Raw genomic sequence first — 7,727 nt, 5'->3', positions numbered from 1 at the left:
TTCTGGAAGGTTCCGGGAAAAATAAGATGTTGGGCATTGATTTCGTCCGATTCCGAGAATATTTCCTTTGTAGGATTTCTGAAACCAAAAACAGCAGAAAACAGCAACTGGCACTTCGGCATCTCATCAATAGGTTAGTTCTGGAAAACGCATAAAAATGACATAAACTGTGAACAAAACATGTAGGTATTGTCATAAAACAAGCATGGAACATCAGAAATTATAGATACGTTGGAGACGTATCAACATCCACAACCAAATTGGAGGCTCCCAAATATGTAACAACATAACAACAACAACAACAACAATATCAAGTACAAATAACTAGGGTTTCTCAAAAGAGGAACACTAGCAAAGGGCCCTCAAGCATATGAGGGGGAAATGCAAATCGCTTCGGTGAAGATGTAGATCGGGGTCTTCTCCTTCGAATCTCCAAAGATCAAGAGCTTTGGTTGGGTGGAGGAGGAGATCTTGAAATTCTTGTGTTTTTGAGGTGGCTTGACTTAGGCTCTAATGGGGATGAACTTCTAAAATGATTGAGCAGGTTGGAAGGAGGAAGAAGGGGGTATAAATACCCCCTCTCAAAATCCAGCCGTTGGAAGTCTTCGAGGGCCGGATTATCCGGTGTAAGTTAGGGCCGGATAATCCGCCCCCCCCCCCCCCGCCCCAGAAAATCCGGCCTTGGGGAATTTCCGGGCAAAAATCCGGCCCCCTATCTAGGAAGCTCTGCCGAAAAGTCTTTAGCCGATTTTTGGGGCCCGGATATTTTGCAAATATCCGGCCTGGTGAAACACAACCTGCATCTTTTTGTCTCGTTTTTCCACGCAAGACACCCATATACATTTATATATATATTCTCTGCACCACTACATCAAACATTAGTGTATCACATATATTGACATCAAACAATCCAAAACATAATGTGAGAGATGTTCTTTCAATCTCCCCCTTTTTGGTGTTTGATGACAATATACAGATTTGCAATAAAAAACCACTATAGAGAGCAAGCATGTTGGCAAAACGTAGAGGCACTCCCCCTACATGTGTGCATACAAGTAATTTGCATTTGAATACAAATGTATAACACATAGGTGCGAGGTGCCTCAACACAAGAGATATCCAACATGAGCTCAAACAAGAGACATAGGAATATATATATATGAGACAAAGTGAAAGAGATCATACCATATGGATATATATAATACCGGATATATATAAATACCACACCATATCATAAACCTTGGTCTCAACATATAGAATTCCAAAAACCTTAACATAATGTCTCGCATCCACACATAACACATAGTTTTGAACGAACGAACAAACAAACCAAAGCAAATAGTTCAAATGATATAAAAGGACACAAGCGATAAAGGAATGGTAAACGCATATGCTTGTGCCCTAACCATGCAAATCCCCGAGAGAAGACCTAATAGAACACTTCCCCCCATTTGGTATCGAGATGCCAAAAAGGGGAAAACGCGATGCTACTCGCCCCATGGAGATCACTCGGAGTCCTCTTCAGTTTGGTACTCATCATCACTGTCAGTGGCAGGAGGAGAGTTGCGAGCGATGTTGGCCCTCTGAATACTCTGCTTAATATCAGTCCAAGGAACCTGAGACGAGTGCCACCCACTGTAAGCTGGGTGAACTGGAGGCTGAGGAGGAGGTCCTTGCTCACCACTGAGCCTGTGAAGAATAACCGCCTGAGTATGCTGAATCTCTGAGCGCTGACGGCTGGCCTCAAAGTTTTCCATGTGAATCTCAATGTTCATGCATAGAACATTGCGCTGAAACCAAGTGAGTTTCCTCACATGCTTCTGAATCACAGGGGTAGCAACAGGGCGACCGGGTGCATAGCCACTAGAGGGCATCTCCCATAAAGGAGCTAGAAGCAGGTGCAGCAGGGGGAACTGGCTTCTTCTTGTAGGCCTTCTTGACAGTGTGACTCTCTTTAGGGAATCGACCCAAGTCTTCAGTAAGAGAAGCAGTGTTGTTGATGAGAAGCTGAATATATGGAGCATAGGGCATAGTGGTCCGAGAAACCATGGTATCATGAATCTCATGAAAGATGTAGTCCATGACATCAAGAGTGAATTCAGATTCCTCCTCACTATCCTGAGCACATTCATAGGCAAGATGCATAAGATCCACAATAGGTCCACGGAGGGCATCATTGTTCCCGCCACTAGGAGCAATGGTTGCCCTAAAGAAGCGGAGCAGCTGACTATAGATGGGTAGAAGCCCCTTGGTAGACCCAATAACTCTAGACCTGTCATACATATTGTAGAGCACATTCTTGTCAGTCTTCTGCGGTCCATGGAGGCGGTGACCACCTGCCTCGATAATGCCATGAATAGAAGCAAACCGGCGAAAAGTTGCCTCGCAATGGGTGGAGCCAGTCATCCATTGCATAGTGCGCTCTTCATCCTTCTTGAAGGCAAGTGTAGCGAAGAATTGCTTAACCAAGTCAGGACTGTAGTCACACTATATCTTCATAAGATCCTGCAGACCCATCCTTCCAGTGACACAGATGGCATCCTCAAAGTGATTGTTCACAACTAGAAGATCCACATTAATTGCTTGCACAGGTCTCACTTTCCTCATAGGTTCATATATATCCTTGAAGATGTACTCCTGTTCCAAGCACCAGAAGCGCTTGTCCCTCAATCTCATCATCCCTCTCAATGTCTTCATGCCAGTTCTTCTGTCGAATAGCAGCATAAGAGATACTATCCATGGACTTGTAGTTCTCCCTTGTTGACTTGCCTTTCCGCCTGAGAGTGGCAGACTTACGAGGATCATTCTGAGCAAACTCATCACTCGATCGTGTATTCCTAGAGCACCTCCAAGCACCACTACCTGTGATAGAGAAATACGGATAGCAAAGAGAAGATAATGCTCATAAGTCATGTATTGATACAGTAGGGTACTCTAGAAACATACTATGAGTCGGTAAAAGTTTAGACATGATAGATTGAATCAGAACTGCAGCAGTAAAAAAGCTCCAGGCCGGATAATCCAGGGTCCCCGAGGGGCGGATAATCCGGCCCGGCCGGATAATCCAGCTAGCGCGGGGGCCGGATAATCCGGCCCCGCGAATCTGCAAAAATCTCAAGCAAAAATTTGTCTAGAACCAGATCGGCCTCATAGCATGCAAATGGAGTATACTACACATGATTTGGAACAACTAGACACCATCCCCATCAAGAAAACAGCACATATAAATCACAACACCTAGGGTTAGGGATTGTGAGTCATACCCTCTTCCATTGGAGGAGCCGCTTGGAGGGGATGAAAGCTAGGGAGGAGGAGCACCCGATCCACCCAAAAACTCCGAGAGGGAGTGGACGGGGCGGCTCCGGCGAGGAGGAGGAGCTCCGGCGAGTTGAGGGCAGAGAGAGAGGTGCGTGGGGGAACTGGTTCTGGAACCGTTCACCCCGCGGCCTCTCCTCAAATCCCATCGAAACCTGCCCAGTCCGGATAGTCCGGCGCTAAGTTGGGGCGGATAATCCGGTTTTCTCAAGAATTCCAGAACACCAGAACACCAGAAATCCTGCCTATCTTTTGTTGGTTATTTGCATATGCCCATATGTGATGCAATGAAGTATCACGTCACATATAAGATGCATATTGACCAATAAGATGGGGCAACCTAGATCATCCAACCGAAACTCCTCGAACTCCAAGTTTTTACCAAAACATGACATAAGAGCAAGATGGAAATGGCTTATAGATGATTGTAGGCTTTGGTTTAGAACTCCCAAACTGTTAATGGTACATGATCACTCAAGTTTGCAAGATACGAGCAAACAAGGCTAAACTGGAGTGATTTCCCATAAGAACAAGGAGATGTCAAATAAAATCCAATAGAGATCCAAATAACTCCAACTCTTCACAAAGAAGAGTGTGGTGTCCTAGGCCACCATATATGAGTGTTATGGCATGGCACCGCGAAGATATATCTTGGGCCCAAACCACTACTCATCATTGAAGCTCACATATCAACATATGATATAAAGAGAATGATTTCTTAATGTTGGCATTATGGGGGGAGGGATAGCTTAGTTTAAACCGCACTCCCCTATTTCCATGCCCACATCTAAACCATATAAAGTTTTGAGACAAAGGTATGTTTGCAAGATGATCAAGCTATACTCCTTGCATCAATGATATTTAGCTCATTCCTCAAATAGCAAAACCTTGCTCCATCAAGAGGCTTCGTGAATATATCGGCAAGTTGATCTTTGGTAGGAACATAGATTAGCTCAATATCACCACGGGCAACATGATCCCTAATAAAATGATTCCATATCTCAATATGCTTCGTTCTTGAATGTTGCACCAGATTATAGGCAATCTTGATAGCACTTTCATTGTCACATAATAGAGGCACTTTGTCACAAGTGACACCATATTCCTTTAAAGTTTGCCTCATCCATAACAATTGTGTGCATCCACTTGCGGCGGCAACATATTCGGCTTCGGCGGTGGAGAGAGATATACAATTTTGCTTCTTAGAAGACCAACACACCAAGAACCTACCAAGGAATTGGCAAGCCCAGAGGTTGATTTCCTATCATCCTTGTCTCCCGCCCAATCCGCATCGGTGTATCCATTGAGAATAAAACTTGAGCCTTTAGGATACCAAATACCATATCTTGGGGTATCAACTAAATATCGAAAGATTATTTTGAGAGCCATCATGTGACTCTCCTTAGGAGAAGCTTGATACCTTGCACACACACCAACACTCAACACTATGTCCGGTCTAGATGCACAAAGGTAAAGCAAGGATCCAATCATGGAGCGATATACCTTTTGATCCACCTCTTTACCATTGGGATCTAGTGCAAGATGACATTTAGTAACCATAGGAGTGGCTACACCCTTCATCTCGGTCATCTTGAACCTCTTGAGCATGTCTTGGAGATATTTTGCTTGATTGATGAAGGTCCCTTCTCTCAATTGCTTGATCTCAAAACCAAGAAAGAACTTCATCTCTCCCATCATAGACATCTCAAACCTATCTGTCATAAGCTTTGAAAATTCATCATTGAAAGCTTTGTTAGTAGAGCCAAAGATAATATCATCAACATATAATTGGAAAACAAAAAGCTCCCCATTGACCCTCTTAGTAAAAAGAGTGGGATCGATTAGCCCAACATCAAACCCACGGTCTATCAAAAATTCTTTAAGGTACTCGTACCAAGCTCTAGGAGCTTGTTCGAGACCATAAAGTGCTTTATCAAGCTTATAGACATGGTTAGGAAAGTTGAGATCCTCAAACCCCGGGGGTTGCTTAACATAAACCTCTTCATGCAAATGACCATTAAGAAAAGCACTTTTCACATCCATTTGTTGTAACTTAAAGTTATGATGCGATGCATAAGCAAGAAGGATACGGATGGACTCAAGGTGAGCCACGGGAGCATAAGTTTCTCAAAAGTCAATTCCTTCAACTTGAGAGAAACCTTGAGCCACCAATCTTGCCTTGTTTCTCACAACATTTCCAAACTCATCTTGCTTGTTCTTGAAAATCCATTTAGTGCCTATAATATTGCGGCACCCCTTTGGATTCTCTACTAAAGTCCATACTTTATTGCGCTTGAAGTTGCTGAGTTTGTTGTGCATATCTTTCAACCAATCCGAATCTTTAAGGGCTTCAAATAATTTCTTGGGTTCCACTAAGGAGATATAAGCATGATGATTGCTAAAGTTAGCCAATTGCCTTCTTGTGGAAACCCTTCCTCTTACATCACTTAGGACCTTGTCATGAGTGTGTCCAAGAATTTCCAAGTTCCTATCTCTTCTTGCTAGACGACGGGCCACGATGTCCTCCTTGGTTCTTCTTGGCCTTGGAGGTATCACTTGATCAACTTGATCATTTGGGTCTCCGTCTTGACCTTCAACTTGAGCTTCCTCAATTTCTTGAGATTTCTCAATGTCATGTGCTTGATCTTGGACATTATCCGGTGAGAGGAGAATATTGAATGGATATTCATCGGATCCATCACGAATCCTTGATTGGTCTTGTCCTTGATCTTGTACATGAGAGGGAGGGTTTTCTTCTTGTTCTTGGGTTGGTGCATCATTAGCTTCAAGAGATGGGGTTTGTTGATGTTGAGAAGAGATGAGGGCTCCACCGTGGTAGAGCATAGTCCTTCCCGAGACGCCACACCGTGTCCCTCAATGGGGCGGAAAAATCCCACACCCATTCTTACTATGGCATCTTGAGGTATTTCATCACCTGCACATACATCAACTTGTCCCACTTGGGAGCCATCATTTTCTTCGAACTTCACACTACAAGATTTTATGATAATCTTGGAAGATATATCAAAGACTCTATAAGTGTGAGATTCAGCACCGTAACCAACAAACATACCCTCCAGAGCTTTAGGAGCAAATTTAGATAAATGAACTCCTTTGATTTTATAGAAACACTTACACCCGAACACCTTGAAGTATGATATATTAGGCTTGTTGCCGGTGAGTATTTCATATGGAGTCTTGTTCAAGCCCTTACGGAGATAGAGCCGGTTAGAAGAATGGCAAGCGGTGGAGATAGCTTCGGCCCAAAAATTATAGCGGGATTTGTATTCCGCCATCATAGACCTTGCCATATCCAAGAGAGTCCGGTTCTTCCTCTCCGCAACACCATTTTGTTGAGGGGTGTATGCAGCGGAATATTGATGTCTTATCCCCTCATCACTAAGAAAATCATTGAGTGTGTAGTTCTTGAACTCGCAGCCATTGTCACTTCTTATTGCCATAATGAGGAGATTGTGTTGGCGTTGCACCTCGGTAGCAAAGTCAATGAATATTTGTTGAGTCTCATCTTTCTTCTTGAGAAAGTAGACCCAAGTGTATCTTGAATAGTCATCAACAATTACCAAGCAATGTTTCTTCGCACCAAGACTTGCATGAGAGGTAGGACCAAAGAAATCCACATGAAGGAGCTCCAAGATCCTCTTGGAAGAGATGATAGTCTTGCTTGGGTGCGGAGAGTCATGCATTTTTCCTTCAACACAAGCCCTACAAACACGATCTTTGGCAAAAGAAACATTTTCCATTAGTCCCATGATGTCTACTTCCCCCTCCTTTTCCTGTAGACAGTGTTGGGCCTCCAAGAGCAGAGGTTTGTAGAACAGCAGCAAGTTTTCCCTTAAGTGGATCACCCAAGGTTTATCGAACTCAGGGAGGAAGAGGTCAAAGATATCCCTCTCATGCAACCCTGCAACCACAAAGCAAGAAGTCTCTTGTGTCCCCAACACACCTAATAGGTGCACTAGTTCGGCGAAGAGATAGTGAAATACAGGTGGTATGAATATATATGAGCAGTAGCAACGGTGCCAGAAAATAGCTTGCTGGCGTGTAGTTGATGGTGGTGGTATTGCAGCAGTAGTAACGCAAAGAAAACAAGAAACAAGCAGCGATAGCAGTATTTAGGAACAAGGCCTAGGGATTACACTTTCACTAGTGGACACTCTCAACATTGATCACATAACAGAATAGATAAATGCATACTCTACACTCTTGTTGGATGATGAACACATTGCGTAGGATTACACGAACCCTCAATGCCGGAGTTAACAAGCTCCACAATTAATGTTCATATTTTAGTAACCTTATAGTGCAAGATAGATCAACATAACCAAATAGATCACATCAATACCATCATAGTAATAGTTAACTTCACAATCCACAAGAGATCATGATCATAG

This window comes from Lolium perenne, chromosome 2, assembly GCF_019359855.2.
Source record: "Lolium perenne isolate Kyuss_39 chromosome 2, Kyuss_2.0, whole genome shotgun sequence".
NCBI classification, from domain to species: Eukaryota; Viridiplantae; Streptophyta; class Magnoliopsida; order Poales; family Poaceae; genus Lolium; species Lolium perenne.
Note: the sequence above shows the minus strand (reverse complement) of the source record.